Source organism: Hyla sarda, chromosome 10, assembly GCF_029499605.1.
Source record: "Hyla sarda isolate aHylSar1 chromosome 10, aHylSar1.hap1, whole genome shotgun sequence".
Classification (NCBI taxonomy): Eukaryota; Metazoa; Chordata; class Amphibia; order Anura; family Hylidae; genus Hyla; species Hyla sarda.
Window position 1 is genome coordinate 21,870,405 of NC_079198.1, and position 19,719 is coordinate 21,890,123.

The 19,719-nt window shown below is 47.8% G+C and overlaps 1 protein-coding gene and 1 long non-coding RNA gene across 2 annotated transcripts in view; one reads left to right on the forward strand and one right to left on the reverse strand.

Moving 5' to 3' along the window:
* Positions 1-2,269: 2,269 nt before the first annotated feature.
* LOC130294248 (uncharacterized) overlaps positions 2,270-19,719 on the reverse strand; it is a 20,464-nt gene continuing 3,014 nt past the window's right edge. Inside the window, exons 2-3 of the long non-coding RNA XR_008848452.1 lie at positions 4,126-4,277; positions 2,270-2,699 (exon numbers count right to left, since the gene is read on the reverse strand). This is a non-coding gene — a long non-coding RNA (uncharacterized LOC130294248). The remainder of the gene's footprint in view (positions 2,700-4,125; positions 4,278-19,719) is intronic.
* Positions 15,044-19,719, forward strand: part of PRR12 (proline rich 12) — a 100,975-nt gene continuing 96,299 nt past the window's right edge. Inside the window, exon 1 of the mRNA XM_056543825.1 lies at positions 15,044-15,164. The gene's annotated coding sequence lies outside the window, so the exon portion shown is untranslated. The remainder of the gene's footprint in view (positions 15,165-19,719) is intronic.

Genomic DNA, 19,719 nt, shown 5'->3' on the forward strand with positions numbered 1-19,719 from the left:
TGACACCTTATTCCCTATCCACAGAGGAAGACCCCCCCACGATCTTCAGAACAGGGCCCGAATGTCCCCAGACAGCCCGGGATCAACAGGCCCCCTCCATGCCTGTTTGTGGGAGTGCTAGAGATATACGAATGCTGTACCTCCTTAAAGGGGGACTCCGCTGCTCAGCATTTGGAACAAACTGTTCTGAACACTGTAGCCGGCGCCGGGAGCTTGTGACATCATAGCCCTTCCCCTTCATGATGCCACGCCCCGCCCTCTCAATGCAAGTCTATGGGAGGGGGCGTGACGGCTGTCACGTCCCCTCCCATAGACTTGCATTGAGGGGGCTGGGCATAACATCATGAGCTCCCGGCGCCGGCTCCAGCGTTCGGAACAGTTTGTTCCAAACACTGAGCAGATGAGTACCCCTTTAAGATATAGGGTGTCAAATGCTGGAGTACCCCTTAAAGGACCAAGCATTTATTTATTTATTTTTTATTTCAAGAGTACATGTGTTATTTTGCTTGTTTTACTGTCCAAGTAGCAATATGAGGGCTTGATTTTTGTGGGATAAGTTGTATTTGACACTGGGACCATTTGGGGGGTATTGGAGAATTAATTTATTATCTTTTATTTAAGGAGAAGTCCCACGTAGAAAATGTATTCAAAGGATAGGGCATAAGTGTCTAATTGTCGGGCACCCCCTGCGATTATTTATGTTCAAAATGCCGGTTTTGGGCAGCCGTGGTTGTGATATCACGTCCCCTCCATTCATTTCTATGGAACGCATGACTGCTGGGGTCGAGCAAGCACAGCTGTCACGCTCCCTCCCATAGACATTAATGGAAGGGGCATGACATCACGACCACGGCAGCCTGAAACCGGCGTTTGGACATAAATGTCCAGAATGCCAGGGTGCAGGGCCGGGGGCACTTATAATACATTTATTGTTGTAGCTCCACTAGAGAATTGGGGAATTTAAGCTGTTTGCTGAAATAATGTTTTGATATTCCAGTACACCAATGTATTAATGGCTGTAATAGTAAAACTAGCAGGCAATTGTAAACTATTCTCTCACTGCATAATGCAGTATCCATTGGAGATACATAGTAGTTCCCAGACATATACCTCTGACCTATACCTATGATGGATGTCACTTAGTGTCTTTTGCTGTGTATGGTTCTAAGAAGTAGCACAGCAGCTTGCGCTATTCCATACAGCAAAATGTGTAAAAGTGTAAACCCTAATGGGAATCACCCGAATGTAGGCCGTAACAAGACTCAGGCAATGGATATCTATGGATACATTTACTGTATTCACCAATACGGTGTCCATTTTGGGACATCGTCAGTCGTCAGCCGTAACTCCGTCCTCCTTCAGGTGAAACAGCGTCCCGTCTCCTCCCTCAGGCCAATCTCCATCAGGTGTTAGCTGCAACTCCCTCCTCACTCCTTTGTCATCCTAAAGTCTCTCATCCGAAACTCCGTCATCCCTCAGACGAAAAACTTTCCTGCCGTGTAGTAGAGCGGAGTCAGTGTCAGCTTTCTGCTATACGGGTTCTGCTGTACACGCTATTCAGTGTCGGCCCTGCTATAGCACATGTAGTGTCTGTAGTATACACGTGCACGTTTCACAGTTTCAACCGTGCTATACATGCTGTGCAGCGTCTGCTATGCGGCAGGAAGTTGCGTCTGAGGGAGAATCGTCTGAGGCATGATGACGTTTTGGACGAGGGAGTTTCGGATGAGGGAGTTGTGGCTGAAGGATGACGGCAATTGGTGTGAGGGAGGAGGTGGGACGCCATTTCACCTGAGGGAGGACGGAGTTGCGGCGATTGGTCCGAAGGAGGAGGCGGGACGCCGTTTCACCTGATCAAGGACGGAGTTATGGCTGCCGACTGACAATGTCCTAAATGTGCATATAGTGAACATAGTTCTAGGTCATGGCCTAATAGGCATAAAGCCAAGGCGGGCCTGTCTCATAGCCAAAATCCTAGCTTTATTGTTAAGACATTTGTATGCAGTATTAATATGTCAGCTCATATTTGTACCAGTATGAGCTGTTTTTTGTTCTATTATTACTTATTTTACCTTCATGTTTGTGTTACTTGCCTTTTATATTCTAAATAGGAAGCATAATGGAATATCGAGAATCGAGTTCCTTCGAGGAGAGTGTAATTTGTCTTGAGCAGATTGCTGCCAGACCTGCAGCCTCTTCCGCTGCAGAAATACTCAGTACAGCAAGATTGTGCGTAACTGGAACAGGTGCTTGTCCAAGGGCTTGGCTCTAGACCAGACGGCTTCTCTTGGGTGGAAGGCTATTGCATGCTACACCTATAGTTCATTCTATGAAGGCACATGTAGGCGAGTGGGTGTCATAGTAAGAATGTGGCTTCTTTCTGATGCGGGTTAACACCTCTATCATAGATCATGGTTGTACCCAGTGAAAATCTGCCCGCTTCCTGTTTAGTTTATCAAGAGTGGTGCGCACGCCAGAAAGACCACCCTGACGCAGTGTCAGTTGAGATGATACTTTCTTTATTAACCAGAAAAAAAATGTACAGGGGTTATATAGACGTCTATATAATGACGTATGCGAAAGGTTGCTTGAATTGGGTGTTGAAAGCTGCTAATTGGTTATGTCTTCTTCTGCGTATTTCTTCTTTAGATAAACTTCTTATTATCTCTGCTACATTCCAATTCGGGGCACCATATTCGCTGCATGATGGAAGGGGGGGAGCAAACAGGTGGGAGGAGGGGTCAGATTAGCTCAGGAAGTATCTTAGTAAGCGATGTTGGAAAATAGACATTTTATTTGAGTATTTATATTAGTACATACCAATCCACTACACCATCAAACCCCCACCAAACATCTGGGACAGCAAGAACTGGTGCTTGTTAGCCTCCATCACCTTTGCTTAATCTTTGCATCAAAGGGTTACAAAAACATTGCTGCTTTCATCTATAACCTGTCCATGTATTTTTATTGGTGTTGCAGCTCAGCTACATTAAATGGGCACTATCAGATCCAAAAACCTTTTATATGTTGTAAAGACTTTTGGAATATGGTTGTGTCAAAATGTTTTAATATTTAATACAGAAAACAGTCCCTGAAAATCCCACCACTAGGAGTCCCCATACCTACTGGGACACTAACCAGTCCTGTAGCAGCATCGGCTTGTCCATGAGTCACAGACAAAAGATGACTCATGGACAAGGCTGCATGAGCGGAGACACCAATCACCTCCCACCACCACAAGAGAGTTACACGCCCCCTCCCACCACACAACAATCACATCCCACCACCACAAGTTACGGACACGCCCCCTTCCTGAAAGGATTTCTAACACTGTGAGCTAATGAAAAGAGGATTTTTATAATAAATACAGGCAATAGAGGCATAAAAATTAGATGTACATGGTCAGGATTAAGTACTGAGTAACATATAATTTTTTTGTGGGATCTGATAGGTATACTGATACGACTGCAATACCAGGCGTGGTGTTTTTTGGAAATATGTTGGCCATTAACTCCTATTGTAAACCATGCACTATACAGTTTTTTTTTTTTTTTTTTACTGTACCTCAATGTATAGGATAGCAGTGACAAAACAGTATAGCAATGCCTACCAACCTGGTATATACATACATACAATGTATATGTGGATATATATATATATATATATATATATATATATATATAATATTTTTTTTTTTTAGAGCATTTGCAGAACATGTTCACATAAAAAGCTGTGAACAGGGCCTAAACTTGTACAGTAGTGTTTCCCATCCAGTGTGTCTCCAGCTGTTGCAACACTACAACTCCCAGCATGCCCGGACAGCATTTGGCTGTCCGGGCATGCTGGGAGTTGTAGTTTTGCAACAGCTGGAGGCACTCTGGTTGGGAAACACTGCTGTACAGTCTCATTAAACGTGAACCAGAGATACATTGCATATACATACACCCAGTTTTTTTTGTTTAAATAGCAATGCCCGGCGACATTTCCACTTAACCTGTGTGTATCTCTGACATCAGTTGTTGTGACAGGAGGTAAGTGATAAGCCCTAAAGCAGCAGGGACTGGAAACAGCAGGAAAGGGAAGAGGTGGTGGGAACAATTATCAGGTTGGAAAGTTACTAGTCACCTCCTAAAAATGCAGCCGACTTGATGCTCTCGATGTTATGAATTGCCTTCCTCCAGTGTTACTCATAGAAGTGGAGTGAACTTGCCCAGCCACATAGTCTGCTGACATCAGAGCAGGCCGAGGCGACCTTCCTACCGTAAATATAAGGGATCCTGCAACAAGGAAGAATCCAGAAAAAGGATTTGTAACATAAATAAATACATAAATAATAATTAAAAAAAAACAATGAAATTCCTTTAAAACAGTATCTGATAATCCAGAATATCTGCCACTTATTTAAAGGACAGTACTACTGTTACGCCTAGCGCTCCGGGTCCCCGCTCCTCCCCGGAGCGCTCACGGCGTCCTTCTCCCTGCAGCTCCCCGGTCAGCGCTGACCGGGAGCGCTGCTCTGCCATGGCCGTTGGGGATGCGATTCGCACAGCGGGACGCGCCCGCTCGCGAATCGTATCCCAGGTCACTTACCCGTTCCCGTCTCCTGCGGTCATGTGCTGGCGCGCGCGGCTCCGCTCTCTAGGGCGCGCGCGCGCCAGCTCCCTGAGACTTAAAGGGCCAGTGCACCAATGATTGGTGCCTGGCCCAATTAGCTTAATTGGTTCCCACCTGTTCCCTGGCTATATCTAGTCTCCTCCCTTGCACTCCCTTGCCGGATCTTGTTGCCTTAGTGCCAGTGAAAGCGTTCCTTGTGTGTTCAATAGCCTGTGTACCAGTACCTTTGCTATCTCCCCTGACTACGAACCTTGCCGCCTGCCCCCGACCTTCTGCTACGTCCGACCTTGCTACTGCCTACTCCCTTGTACCTCGCCTATCTTCTGTATCTTCAGCAGCCAGAGAGGTGAGCCGTTGCTAGTGGATACGACCTGGTCACTACCGCCGCAGCAAGACCATCCCGCTTTGCGGCGGGCTCTGGTGAAAACCAGTAGTGGCTTAGAACCGGTCCACTAGCACGGTCCACGCCAATCCCTCTCTGGCACAGAGGATCCACTACCTGCCAGCCGGCATCGTGACAGTAGATCCGGCCATGGATCCCGCTGAAGTTCCTCTGCCAGCTGCCGCCGACCTCCCTACATTGGTCGCCCGACAAGAGCACCAGCTGTCGTACTTGACCACCATGACACAGCAACTCCAGTCGCAGCTACAGCAGCTCCAGTCACAGCAACAGCAGCAACAGTCGCAGCTACAGCAAGTTCAGTCTCAGCTACAGCAGCAACAACCATCTCCTCCGCCAGCTCCTGCACCCCTTCCGCAGCGAGTGGCCACTCCTAGCCTCCGCCTGTCTTTGCCGGACAAATTTAATGGGGACTCTAAGTTTTGCCGTGGCTTTCTTTCCCAATGTTCCCTGCATCTGGAGATGATGTCGGACCTGTTTCCCACTGAAAGGTCTAAGGTGGCTTTCGTAGTCAGCCTTCTGTCCGGAAAAGCCCTGTCATGGGCCACACCGCTCTGGGACCGCAATGACCCCGTCACTGCCTCTGTACACTCCTTCTTCTCGGAAATCCGAAGTGTCTTTGAGGAACCTGCCCGAGCCTCTTCTGCTGAGACTGCCCTGTTGAACCTGGTCCAGGGTAATTCTTCCGTTGGCGAGTATGCCGTACAATTCCGTACTCTTGCTTCAGAATTGTCCTGGAATAATGAGGCCCTCTGCGCGACCTTCAAAAAAGGCCTATCCAGCAACATTAAAGATGTTCTGGCCGCACGAGAGACTCCTGCTAACCTGCATGAACTCATTCATCTAGCCACTCGCATTGACATGCGTTTTTCTGAGAGGCATCAAGAGCTCCGCCAGGAAAAAGACTTAGATCTCTGGCCACCTCTCCCACAGTCTCCACTGCAATCTGCGCCTAGGCCTCCCGCCGAGGAGGCCATGCAAGTGGATCGGTCTCGCCTGACCCTGGAAGAGAGGAATCGCCGTAAGGAAGAGAATCTCTGTCTGTACTGTGCCAGTACTGAACATTTTTTGGTGGATTGCCCAATCCGTCCTCCACGTCTGGGAAACGCACGCTCGCACTCAGCTCTCGTGGGTGTGGCGTCTCTTGATGCCAAGTCGGCTTCTCCACGTCTCACGGTACCTGTTCGGATTTCCACTTCAGCCAGCTCTCCCCTCTCAGCCGTGGCCTGCCTGGACTCTGGAGCTTCTGGGAATTTCATTCGGGAGTCCTTTGTGAATAAGTTCCGTATTCCGGTGACCCGTCTTGACAAGCCACTCCACATTTCCGCGGTCAACGGAGCCAGGTTGGACTGTACCATACGTTTCCGCACGGAGCCCCTTCTTATGAGCATCGGATCTCATCACGAGAGGATTGAACTTTTGGTCCTCCCCAATTGCACCTCGGAAATTCTCCTTGGACTTCCCTGGCTTCAACTTCATTCCCCAATCCTGGATTGGTCCACTGGGGAGATCAAGAGTTGGGGGTCCTCTTGTGCCAAGAACTGTCTAAAACCGGTTCCCAGTAACCCTTGCCCTAACTCTGTGGTTCCTCCTGTATTCGGTCCCCCTAAGGTCTTTAAGGACTCTGCCTGCCACAGGAAATGCCCCTCCCCCCCTCCCAGTTCCATCAGGCAAGCTTTTGTGTCCCCTCATGGCCCTCGTCCTGGTGTCACACTGCCCCGTGCCAGGTCTCGCCCTCTGCCCTCTCTCCCCATTCCTACTCCTGCGGTTCTGCCTGCCGTTGAGGAATCCCTCCATCCTTTCCCGGTGTCCTCATCCCAGGGGAGGCAGTTACCCGATAAAGAGAAGGGGAGACCTAAGGGGGGGGGTACTGTTACGCCTAGCGCTCCGGGTCCCCGCTCCTCCCCGGAGCGCTCACGGCGTCCTTCTCCCTGCAGCTCCCCGGTCAGCGCTGACCGGGAGCGCTGCTCTGCCATGGCCGTTGGGGATGCGATTCGCACAGCGGGACGCGCCCGCTCGCGAATCGTATCCCAGGTCACTTACCCGTTCCCGTCTCCTGCGGTCATGTGCTGGCGCGCGCGGCTCCGCTCTCTAGGGCGCGCGCGCGCCAGCTCCCTGAGACTTAAAGGGCCAGTGCACCAATGATTGGTGCCTGGCCCAATTAGCTTAATTGGTTCCCACCTGTTCCCTGGCTATATCTAGTCTCCTCCCTTGCACTCCCTTGCCGGATCTTGTTGCCTTAGTGCCAGTGAAAGCGTTCCTTGTGTGTTCAATAGCCTGTGTACCAGTACCTTTGCTATCTCCCCTGACTACGAACCTTGCCGCCTGCCCCCGACCTTCTGCTACGTCCGACCTTGCTACTGCCTACTCCCTTGTACCTCGCCTATCTTCTGTATCTTCAGCAGCCAGAGAGGTTGAGCCGTTGCTAGTGGATACGACCTGGTCACTACCGCCGCAGCAAGACCATCCCGCTTTGCGGCGGGCTCTGGTGAAAACCAGTAGTGGCTTAGAACCGGTCCACTAGCACGGTCCACGCCAATCCCTCTCTGGCACAGAGGATCCACTACCTGCCAGCCGGCATCGTGACAACTACATTGTAAAGTGGACCTGACTGTGGTGTCCCAGCACCAAAGGCTGTCAGGTGTGTGGGCTGCGGATCTCCTCGGGCATGCCGGCTGCTTTTGTGTTGGGCTACTGTGAAAATGTTTGCTATGTTCAATATGCACTTTATTATATTTTCTATATTCACTGTGTATTCCGTAATTTATGTACTGTGCCTTTAAGAGCAAGAGGAGCAGTGATAATCAGGTGACCCTTTCTGCCCAATGGGAACTCCAAAAGCCTCCAGTATATATTAAAGGGGGGGAGGAGTTGCCCAAGTCTAAGACCTGTTCAGTGCTGAGTACAGTGTGGAAAGGAGGTGGAAGTCGTGTGTGGAGAAGCCTGAGGGAAGCCTGAGAAAATCTTTGAATCAAGTTAGCCCCGCCATTCTGAAAGTGTGCCCTGGTGATAAGTCAAGCCCTGGTGGTGATAGTAACTGGACCTTGTCAGAACCCTAGTCAGCGTGGGAAATCTTACAGTCTCAAAGTCTATATATTCCAAGTGGGTGAAAAGCACCATAAGTCCCAGTAAGGCAACAGGGCTCCCAAGGGTTACACTGCCGTTTTAGCAGCAGGATTAACTCATGCTATGGACTCAGCTAATTGCCTATGGATTTAAATTTAGATGTAAGAACTCGTTCTCTCCATTCCATTTTGCTCTATTGCATGATGGTTTATTCCGATGCACACACATTAGAGGGCTTCATAGTATAGCAGCAATTTTCAAAATGTTCACAAAAATGTCAAAATCTGAATTTTTCAGGGATCAGTTAAGTTTGAAGTGGATTTGAGGGGCCTTTCTGTGAGAAATACCCCATAAATGACCCCATTATAGAAACTACACCCCTCAGAGTTTTGAAAATGACATTCAGAAAGTTTGTTAACCCTGTTTCACAAGAATAGCAGCATCTAAATCTTCATTTTTTACACTAACATGTTGTAGACCCAATTTTTTTTTTCATTTTTAAAAGTGGTATAAGGAGAAAAAAAAGAAAGAAAACTAAACCCCTCAAGGAAAGTAACAAGGGGTATCGTGAGCCTGAGTTCTTTTTTACTTTTTCGTTAAAGTTGGACGTGAAAATGGAAAATTTGATTTTTAACAGTAAAATGATGGTGTTACCCCAAATTTTTATTTTTCACAAGGGGTAATAGGAGAAAATGGACCCAAAAATTTCTCCCAACTTTTTTGTACCATACCCATGTTTTCCGCATGGCATTATATGGCTTGAGGACTTGATCAGAAAGATCAACTCCCCCCATATACCGATTGTAGTCCAGAATACAATCGGGCTTGAGGAACGGTCCCACGGTACCTCGTACAGGGACAGGGGTGCTGCAATTCCCATGAATTGTGGTCAGCATAAGGACATCCCTCTTATCCTTATACCTGACCAGCAACATGTTTTCATGGGTAAGGGCACGGGACTCACCCCGTGGATAGGAGTCTGCAGGGGATAGGAAGGAAGGCCTCTTTGATTCTTCCAGACTGTCCTACAAGCAACCGTGGATCTGGCAACAAAGGATGTGAAGAGAGGGATACTGGTATAAAAGTTATCCACGTAAAGGTAGTAACCTTTATCTAGCAATGGGTGCGAAAGGCCCCAAGCGATTTCCCCGCTAACACCCGGAGTGGGGGGACATTCTGGGGGTTCAATACAGGAATCTCTTCCCTAATACACCATAAACTTGCAAGTGTACCATGAGGTACTCTTGCAAAGTTTATATACCGCACTTGCTTGGTTGGGATGTATTGTCGGAAGCTGAGTCTCCCCTTAAAGCTGATGAGAGACTCATCAATAGCGACCTCCCTTCCAGGGACATAGGCCTCCCAAAATTTGGCCCCGAAGTGATTGATGACCGGCCTGATTTTATATAGGCGGTTGTACGCAGGATCAGTTTGGGGGGACATGCCGCATTATCAGCATAACGCAAACATTTCCAAATGGCCTCGAACCGGGGACATGCTATGGCCATATTGTAGAGCGGAGTCTGGTAAAGGACGTCCCCAATCCAATATTGCCTGACATTGGGTTTTTTGACTAGGCCCATATGCAGCACGAGGCCCCAAAATGTCCTCATTTTGGCTGCATCGACTGGGAACCAGCCACCGGGCCTAGCCAAAAAAGTGAACCCGGGTTTGCAGCGACGAACTGTTGGGCGTACAGATTCGTCTGCTCAACCATCAGATTGACAAAGTTGTCACTGAAATAATAACAAAGTCCATTTCAGTAAACCCGACGATGTGAATCTTGATTCCTGAATCGCCAACAAACTCAGGAATCACAGGCTCGTGGCCCACTAGCTCAGTCCAGACTAGTTCTCCAAAAAGGGGCAGGGGGGCTTGACTAGTATGAGCGCCAGGGGGACTTATACCAGCATGGGGCAAAGGGTCAGGAGCAGAGGAGGTGTGTGGTCCTGCATGGCGGCATCTCCGCCGCCTTGGTGGCTCATCACCAGAACTAGATGATGAGGAGGACGAGGAAATAAGGAAGGTGGGGTCCTACTCGTCCTTTGTGGCACTTTCAGTGTGAGAGGCAAGTATGGCATATGCCTCCTCTGCTGAAAACGCCCTGCGGGCCATTTTCCTACTCTGATGGGGATGAGGGTGTGTGTGTGGGGAAAACTTTATTTGTGTATGTGCTGTGTGTGGTGTGATGCGAGACTACCTCCCTAACCCCCCTAACCCACCCTAACCCAGTGATGTCGAACCTTTTTGTAGTTCCCCCAAATTAGGTTGCAGTTCTCCCACATTAGGTTGCTTTGCCGTACTGGTGGCATGGACCGCCTGTAGGTGCGAAAAACTAAATAAATTAAAAAGCCACTATAACCCGAAAAAGAGCCGGCACCACAAAAAAAAAAAACGCTGATCAGTACTATGGGACTGATCAGTGGCGGTGGACCTTAGCTAACAGTGGCGGATGGCTCTTTTATAGCTAAGAAGGCCAGGTCACACGTTTAGCAAAAATAAAAAATAAAAGGTCTGTGTAAAATAAAATAAAAATGCTGGAGGCAGACTGCAGCAACCCAGTAGGGCCGGGGTCATGCAGCAAAAGGTGCTACGGACCCGCGGAAACCTACAGTATGTTACGCTTAAAAAATATATATATATTTTTTTTTTACTCCTAACCTGTCCCTACCTAATCTAAACTGTCCCTGATTGCTTTCTGTACCAGGGGGCCACAGAAAGGGGGCAGGGGGGCACTTTTTTACACTGAGGGGGGAGATGGCAGCACGGGGCTCTACCCTGCACACCAGATCACAGAATTATGGTGGGCAGAACGGAGCAACATGCTCCTTCACCCACCTCCCTCCTCCTCCCCATACTGTTGTGATTGGTGTGGTCACTACGGCCGCCCAATCACAGCTGTACTGGGGGGTGGCAACACTGCCACCTCCCAGTACAGTACAGATGATGATTGGTGGTGTATATTACATCACTGATCATCATCTTTATCAGTGTCATGGGGTCATGTGACCCCCATGAGGCAGAATTGCCGCAGATCCTGGTCTGGTCCCCGCCTGGCGAGTGGCGGTAACCGGAATCGCCGGTCTAAATTGACCGTCGATATCCGTCTCAGGACCCCCCCCCCCTCGGCAATGTGCCGGGATGCCTGCTGAATGATTTCAGCAGGTATCTCGGTCCGGTCCCCGCACTGCATCCTGAAGAGGTTAAAGGCCAGCATCACATGGCAGGTATAGGTTCACCTGTCCCTAGCTGAGTTTAAAGGGGTACTCCGCTGTTAGACATCTTATCCCCTATCCAAAGGATAGGGGATAAGATGTCTGATTGCTGGGCCCCCAGGGGTCCCCAGCGGTGGGCCCCCCGTGATCAGACCTCTTATCCCCTATCCTTCGGATAGGGGATAAGAGGTCTAACAGCGGAGTACCCTTTTAAGAACGAGTTGAGAACCAGAGAAAAAGAGACCCAGTCATTCACCTAGCCATTCCTCTTTGCTGACAAGGTGTCCAGTGTTCACTTCCTAACAAAGGGGACTTTCAGGAGAAGGGCTGAAACTAAAGTGCCTGACAGAGAAAAAAAGATGCCACATGCCTTGTGGTCCAGTTATCAGGATTGATTGCCAAATCAGGGGGCACCCATCTAGTTAGGCCAGCTGGATTGTGTTGGTTGCAGAATATTTAACACCATTGATATGGGATCCTGTGCAGAAATAAACCTACAACCTCTGTCACACCCCTGAGAAGACTTCAGTAAGTACATTGGGAGTGCGCATGAGAGCCCACAAGTCACTCAAGTTTATTCGTAAAGGAACAGTCCCATCGAAAAATGTAACTCTCTGTTGTATTCTACCTAAGGATTGACTATATGTTCAGCTATAGAACTTCTGATGTGCGACCTAAACAGCAAAATCCTTTTGAAATCAATAAGAAGCTGCAGCAAGTGGATTTCGGCAAGGAAATTCCACATGGAATCTCTGCAGTGTTAATGGGTCAATAATCATATTAATTTTATTTTAAAACTGCATTGAGTAAGAACAGCGTTCCCTAAAGTGTGGCACTCCAGATGTTGCAAGACTATGAGGGAAATTTTACCAGACCAATTGTCATGCTGACTGTGGGCGCACTCACAGCCCGTCCTCACAGCCCATCTCCCTGTACTGGTTCAGGGACGAGCAGCGCCACGGCCAGCATGTCTGGCTTCAGTCGCATTCACCGTGCCGGCAGTTACTTACCTCTCCACGCTCCTGTCTCTTCAGCTTCCTCTGACTGCTGGCATGCGCGTGCACAGGCTAGGTTTCCTAGGGCGTGCGCAGGCTCTCTGAAATTTAAAGGGCCAGCACACCGCTAATTGGTCCTTGCTGTGCGCTGACCCCATAAGTGTCTGCACTTCCCCTTGACCCCTGCCGGATCTTTGTGCTCTATTGCCACTGAGAAAGCATTCATACTGTGCTCTGTCTACCGTGTACCAGTACCTTTGCTACGTTTCCTGACCACTGCCGCCTGTCCTGACCTACCTGCCAGTCCCCGACTCTGAGTTTCCTTACAAATCTGTACCTCGCCTCATCTCTGCCACCACTGTGGGCAAGTCGCACCAGTATAGCGACCTGGGAGTTCGCCTGCCGCAGCAAGTCCATCTCGCTTTGTGGCAGGCTCTGGTGAAAACCAGAGGCTCCTTAGACTCCACTCCCTGGTGCGGCTTTCACCATTGTCCACAGTGGTACAGCAGACCCGCTACTCCAGGTATTAAACCAATATGAGAAATTAAAGCTGATTGGTTGCTATTGGCATCAAAGAATATCTGTTACTCTTTACACCCCTGGATGCAATGGTGCTAGTGGAGAATACAACACACGAAGCAGGTAATTTACTAAGAACAGTGTTTCACGCTCCAGTATTAAAGGAGAACTCCAGCCAAATTTAACTTATCCCCTATCCACAGGATAGGGGATAAGTATCTGATTGAGGAGAGTCTGACCGCTGGGAACCCCCCGTGATGTCCGGATTGGGACCTGACTTTTAGTGAGGAACGTGTGTGGTAGACGGCACCTGCTCCATTCAAGTGCAGCACTCGGGTATCATCGGCGCTCACATAGAAATGAATGGAGAGCGTGCCGTCTACCAGTAGACAATGCAGGCTCCTCATTGAAAGAGTCAGGGTCCCATTCTGGAGATCGCGGGAGGGTCCCAGCTGTCTGACCCCCCACGATTAGCTACTTATCCCCTATCCTGTGGATAGGGGATACGTTAATTTTGTCTGGAGTTCTCCTTCAAGTAAACCTCCGCCAGTCTACGCTCGCACTGGATTCATCACGAGGGGTGCGCACCTCTGAGGTTGCCCTTGCTGACGTAGGTTTCCACTACAATTTACACCTGGTAGCAGACATAAATAATAATACATTTTGTGTGGGGGACGGCCATGCCCCCTTCGTGCAAAGCCATTTTCCTACTTTTTGCCAAACTGCCCCAGATGCAGAATATAATAAATTCCCCTCGATATGTCTAGACTATTAAAGGAGATATCCAGTAGGGGATAAGTTTCAGATCGCGGGGGTGGGGGTGGTGGGGGGGGGGGGGGTCCGACCGCTGGGGCCCCCCACGATCTCTTGTACGGGCCCTGGCAGCCAGCGGGAGGGGGGCGTGTTGACCACCGCATGAAGCGGCGGCTGACACGCCCCCTCAATACAACTCTATGGCAGAGCCGGGGCACTGCCTTCGGCTAGTCCCGGGTCTGCCATAGCGATGTATCGAGGGGGCGTGTCGGCCGCCGCTTCATGTGGTGGTCAACACACGCTATCTGGAAAGCGAGCCGGGGTCCCGTACAGGAGATCGCGGGGGGCGGACCCCCCGCAATCTGAAACTTATCCCTTATCCTTAGGATAGGGGATAAGTTTTTCAGCACTGGACTACCCCTTTAATTTTTGTGTCTCTGTACGTAGTCCTCACATAGTCCCTCAACCCCTCTGCCACTCATTTCAAATTCAGATACGTTATACGAACAGGGCTTTGCTGTAGCGCATTCAAACAGGGCAAAATCCTTTGGGGAGGCAGCTCAGCTTTGTCGCCTCTCCTGATAACACCGCCGCTCTCCGTATTAATTTAGCAGCGCTGACCTTCGCTCTCATTGATTCGCACAGGCCTCTTTGTGCGCATTGTGGTACCGTTGTCTGTCTTCATTAAAATATGGATTTTGAGAGAGACAGATGTTGAGATCCCAGTGGACTCATCTAGAGAAATGATCAGCCGTTATATATAGTCGATAATGTGGCTGATATCAAACTCTGCGCACCCAGCGCTCTCGGGGAGAGATGTATTGACAGTGTGGAAGAACATTCCGCCGAAACTTTCCTGCTGTGTTAAATGTAAAGTGTAATTTCTATTGATAATCTTAGGTTATTCTAACGAATAGAACTGTTTTCCTCTTCCTAATCTGCGTAGCTGTAGCATTAGGGAACGTTGGGTGAGGGAGGCCTGGACCTAGGGACTAGAGATGAGCGAACTTACAGTAAATTCGATTCGTCACGAACTTCTCGGCTCGGCAGTTGATGACTTATCCTGCGTAAATTAGTTCAGCCTTCAGGTGCTCCGGTGGGTTGGAAAATGTGGATACATTCCTAGGAAAGAGTCTCCTAGGACTGTGTCCACCTTTTCCAGCCCACCGGAGCACCTGAAAGCTGAACTAATTTATGCAGGAAAAGCCATCAACTGCCGAGCCGAGAAGTTCGTGACGAATCGAATTTACTGTAAGTTCGCTCATCTCTACTAGGGACTATGGGGGAGATTTATCAAAACCTGTGCAAAGGAAAAGTTGCTGAGTTGCCCATAGCAACCAATCAGATCGCTTCTTTCATTTTCCTGAGGCCTTTTCAAAAATGAAAGAAGCAATCTGATTGGTTGCTATGGGCAACTGGGCAAATTTTCCTCTGGACAGATTTTGATAAAGCTCCCCCTATTTGTTCTGAAAAGCAAAGAGAAATATACAAAGACAAAATTCATGGGGCAGGGTTGAGGTGAATAAAAAAAACAAAATGCTGCATCAATGAATGGAGACGCAGAGGGAGTTGAATTATACAATGGATACGCTACCAGACATGGTAATTGTACTACTTACTGCAATGTTTTCTATAGAGGGAGTCTCCAGCTGTTGCAAAATTACAACTCCCAGCATGCCCGGACAGCCTTTGGCTGTCCGGGCATGCTGGGAGTTGTAGTTTTGCAACAGCTGGAGACACAATGGAAAACCCTGGCTTACTGTCTTAAAGGGGTTATCCAGGAAAAAAAACTTATATATATATATATATATATCAACTGGCTCCAGAAATTATTTGGCTCCAGAAAATATTTGTAAATTACTTCTATAAAAAAAATCTTAATCCTTTCAGTACTTATGAGCTGCTGAAGTTGAGTTGTTCTTTTCTGTCTAAGTGCTCTCTGATGACACCTGTTTCGGGAACTGTCCAGGGTAGAAGCAAATCCCCATAGCAAACCTCTTCTGCTCTGTGCAGTTCCCGAGACAAGCAGAGATGTCAGCAGAGAGCACTGTTGCCAGACAAAAAAAATAAAAACTCAACTTCAGCAGCTGATAATTATTGGAAGGATTAGGATTTTTTTTAATAGAAGTAATTTACAAATCTGTTTAACTTTCCGGAGCCAGTTGGGCGATAAAAAAAAAAGTATTTTTTCTTGGAATACCCCTTTAAAGTCAAAAACATATAGGGGGAGATTTATCAAAACCTGTGCAGAGGAAAAGTTGTCCGGTTGCCCATAGCAACCAATCAGATTGCTTGTTTCATTTTTTCACAGGCGTTACTAAAAATGAAAGAAGCGAGCTGATTGGTTGCTATGGGCAACTGGGCAAGTTTTCCTCTGGACAGGTTTTGATAAATCTCCCTCCCCCTGTATAAAGTGGGTGGACTGTACACTGACATCAACAGGTCACAAGTGGAATTGCAGTACCCATACATTTTTAAAGCCATCCGTTCTTGACGCTTTCGACCGATTCGACAAACTGTGGTGTAGGTTCCTCATAGCTTCACCTTCAGCCTGACTCGCACCTAGTTTTAAAGTCCAGTGACCAGTTGTCTTCAGCACCTGTGCTGATCTTGGCTAGTCTGTAAACCGGGACTGGTCCGAGATAATCCACGCCTGACACAGGACTCATCTCATCCAGGGAAAGCTGGGTGAGATATAGGGAATCCAGAAATAGTTAAATCCCTGGCGAGACTTAGCTTGCTAGGGATTTAACCCATTCTGGATTTCCCATTTTTCACCCAGCTTTCCCAGGATAAGATGTGTGCTTCCTGAAACCTGGTATCCCCACACTACAGGTACCTTGGGGAAATTTGGAGATCCCCAACTATTCCTGTCAGTGTCTCACACCCTTTTGTTGTGGAAGGAATAAGTCCCTGCCAGAGCGGTCTCGTTGCAGCTCACCGCTGCCTTCCCTATAGACAAACACGCGAACACTCAGCCGCACCAAACATTCATGTGTATCGGGAGATCAGGAGAGATGTTGAATTAACTTTTCAGCCAACAGTTATGGAAAGTATATGGTGGGGGTCTGACCTCCATGGACCCCTTTTCATGCTGCAATCTGATAGGACAGAAGGTAGCACTGAATGTGGCCCTGCTGCATAACGGGTCAGCAGGGCACTGCTGTGCAAGGGAAGATTAGTGCCGCGACATCTTTATTTTTGGTATTGGTGAGAGTCCCAGAGTTTGGATCCCCAGCTATCATGAAGTAATGGGATATCCTGGCAATATCACTTCATGATATGAGAATATTCCTTTAATAATGTGTATACAGTTTTCTCTAAGCTGTAAGAAAAAATAGTAAAAGGATTCACTATGGTCCTCAAAAGTTTGAAATGGATGGACATACATGTATCGCATGGTTGGGTCAAGTCTGCCAGGGTGGGAACCACTTTTTCACATCCATGTTCTTATAAAAGCTTAATCTGACTATATATACATTAAACATACCTGTCATATCCCTCAAAAAACTAAATGTTACTTTTTTTGTATGCGTCCAGCACCTATATTTCTTTCAAAAATACCTATTATATGTTGATTACTTGGTTTGTCATTCTCAGCTTTGGAGGAGGCGTGTCCCTCACTCTGTGTGATTCATCTCCCCAAGCCCCCCCCCCCCCCCCACTGAGTTTGCTGTGCTGTGCTGGGTCTCTTCATCCAATCACTGCAGGCTGCACTGTAACCCCCTTCCCTCCCCCTTTTCATGCTGCAGTCTGATAGGACAGAAGGTAGCACAGCGGAGTGCTAGTACTGCCCTAACTTCCTAGACTTTGTCCCAGTCTGTGCTTCAGCTTAGACAAAGATGATGCTGCAGCCAGACAGGATTATGTTCTGGATTGTATGGGGACCCCTAGTGGTGTTTTGTATAGACAATGATTTCTGTAAAAGGAAAATAACATTTTCTTATGAAGTACTGTATATTAAAGAGGTTAATGTTTTGCCAGGATTTTCAACATATAAAAAGTTTTCTTACAGTGCCCATTGTAACTAAATTTGTCCTAACCCACCAATTTTGGATCAGCTGACCATCTAATGTGTATAGAAGTCTTCTGACTTTCCCTCTGGTAGATAATGGAGGGGTGGGGGAGAGTGGATTTTAGCTCTCTGATCCTATTGTGCTCTAGGAGATAAACCACCACCAGAGGAGTCGGACATTTGCTGTATGCGCTTTCCCAATTTGGGAAACAGGTGTGATTGGCCGAGTATGCATGTGTAAGGGCACTGGGGCACTTAAAGGGGTACTCCGCCCCTAGACATCTTATCCCCTATCCAAAGGATAGGGAATAATATGTCTGATGGCGGGGGTCCCACCACAGGGGACCCCCATGATCTCCCTGCTGCACCCGGCGTTCATTTAGAGAGTCGGGTGCAGCGTTGGAGACTCGTGACGTCATGGCCACGCCCTGCTTGTGACGTCATGGCCGCGCCCTCTAAATGCAAGTCTATGGGAGTTCGTAGTCCATAGACTTGCATTGAGGGGGCGTGGCCGTGACGTCACGAGCCTTCACCCTGCATCGCCAGTCATCCGGCATGGAGCGAAGTTTGCTCCATGCACCGGATGTCTGGGGTGCTGCAGTCGAGATAGTGGGGGTCCCTAGCGGTTGGGACCCCCGCTATCAGACATCTTATCCCCTATCCTTTAGATAGGGGATAAGATGTCTAGGGGTGGGGTAATCCTTTAACCTGTGCCATCACACACAGGTTCCATATGGGTCCACATGAGAATGCCTATGGGTGCCATATTACAGATCTATACATACAGTGTGCGTGAGGTCAAACTCCTGAGATAAACTGCTCATGCCAGGACAACTCTCCATTGTAAAAAGGATGAGTGTTTTCTCTTTCCTGACGCTTCATAAATGTGACTTTTATGTCCCAATTATCTATTCGTTCTGTCTCATTTCTGTGGTAAGGCTGTGTGGGTCTTCATATTAGCCGTCTATTGCAATGAAATGATACAGGTTATTTTACACCACACATTCGTGCAGCACAAATCAATGGCTTTCCATTACATTCTTCTATACATAAACTCTCTTATTGCTATATTGACATTTGCATCCCCTTGGCTCCTGTTTTTCATATGAATCCCATAAATCTCTTTTTACACTTAAAATCATATCCATTTAAAGAAATAGATAATCCGCATGTGCGGTAATTGTATGGGTATGTTTATCCCACGTGTTTAATGAATACTCAATAATGCTGAGGAATAGATATTCGCTGGGTGTGTGGGATGTCTGAAGCAATCCATATGTAGACATTAATAATGATGTCATTCCGGTAAGACCAGACATCGAGATAATACCGTCTTCCCTTTACCTAGACACAACAGGGACTTGGAGTTCCCAATGGTTTCCCATTCTAGTTCTCTGACTCTTCCCTCTAGGGTTATTATACCTAGTATTATTTATCAGCTGCCTACAATAATATATATGTGTTGTTTACTGCACGTGACAATAGATAGACATACAATATAGAGATAGAGAGTAGAGATTTTATTTAATTTCTCCATGTTCCTTTATTTTGCCATCAAATCTGACAGATCCGGGCTCTAAAAATAATGCGATTATAACCATAGGTAGATAGAATCCCCTGGCCCTGCATAGGGTGGCCGACCCCAGTGAACATCTTTTGGACAGAGTGGCCTGTCTATGTGTGTTATCATTGTATCATTGCACAATACTCAAGCTATAGGCACGCAAAGTTTTTTAAGCTGTTAAATGGGCTAAAATAGACCTTTTAAGGGGTACTCGGCCTTAAGACGTCTTATCCCCTATCCCTTGGATAGGGGATAAGACGTCTTAAGGCCGAGTACCCCTTAAAATGTCTCGGCCAATGTCTAAGGCCGAGTACCCCTTAAAATGTCTCGGCCTTAAGACGTCTTATCCCCTATCCAAGGGATAGGGGATAAGACGTCTTAAGACCGAGTACCTCTTAAGATGTCTGCTGCGGCTGTAACAATTACGTCCATAAATCACCTGTTTAAAGAAAAAATATGACTGTTTTTAAGGTTTTGTTTGTGTTTTTCTGTTGTCTTTTTGATGGGAGGACCTTAAAGGGGTACTCTGGCCCTAAGACATCTTATTCCCTATCCCAAGGATAGGGGGTAAGATGTCT